This window comes from Momordica charantia, assembly GCF_013281855.1.
Source record: "Momordica charantia cultivar OHB3-1 chromosome 8 unlocalized genomic scaffold, Mcharantia_2.0 BLBB01000008.1, whole genome shotgun sequence".
NCBI lineage: Eukaryota > Viridiplantae > Streptophyta > Magnoliopsida > Cucurbitales > Cucurbitaceae > Momordica > Momordica charantia.
The window spans coordinates 20,462,513-20,463,112 of record NW_028275166.1 but is presented as its reverse complement, the minus strand read 5'-3'; the positions used below and the strand labels follow the sequence as shown (position 1 = coordinate 20,463,112).

The 600-nt window shown below is 39.8% G+C and overlaps 1 non-coding gene across 1 annotated transcript; it reads left to right on the top strand.

The window, feature by feature from the left end:
* Positions 1-276: 276 nt before the first annotated feature.
* On the top strand, positions 277-382 carry LOC148209746 (small nucleolar RNA R71). The gene has a single exon (XR_015793373.1). It is a non-coding gene; the product is annotated as a small nucleolar RNA R71 (small nucleolar RNA).
* The last annotated feature ends 218 nt before the right edge of the window (positions 383-600 follow it).

Here is a 600-nt window from a genome sequence, read left to right as displayed (position 1 = left end):
TTCATTGTCAACTGCTTTAACGTCTGGTTCATGGCCGCCATTTGAGCTTGCATTGAAGCTACTGTGTCTAACTCAAAAACTCCGGCTGATACTTGCTTCTTTGGTAATGACCTTCCTATTTCGCCTTGGTCATTAATGTCCGTCATCTTATTCAAGATATTAACGATCTCATTTACCAACTTCTCTAACAAAGAGCCATTGGCTGTGGTGTTCAACATCATCCTTGATGAACGATCCAATCCTCTGTAGAATTGTTCAATCTACACACATGCGGGCAATCCATGGCTCGGACATTTCTTAGTAATTCTTTAAAACGCTCCCAAGCTTCTTGAACTGCTTCATTTTTCTTCTGTCTAAAAGACAAAATGTCCTCTCGAAGGTCTGCATTCCTGGTCAAAGTGTGGTACTTTGCCAAAAATTTTCCCGTCACTTCCGCCCATGTGTTGATAGAATTTGGTTCTAACGCATTTAGCCAAGTCTTTGCACCATCCCTGAGAGAAAAAGGAAACATTTTTAATCTTAATGCATCATCAGAGACACCAGGAAGTTGAAATGCATTAGTTATTTCAATAAAAGATTTGAGATGGGAGTAAGGATCTT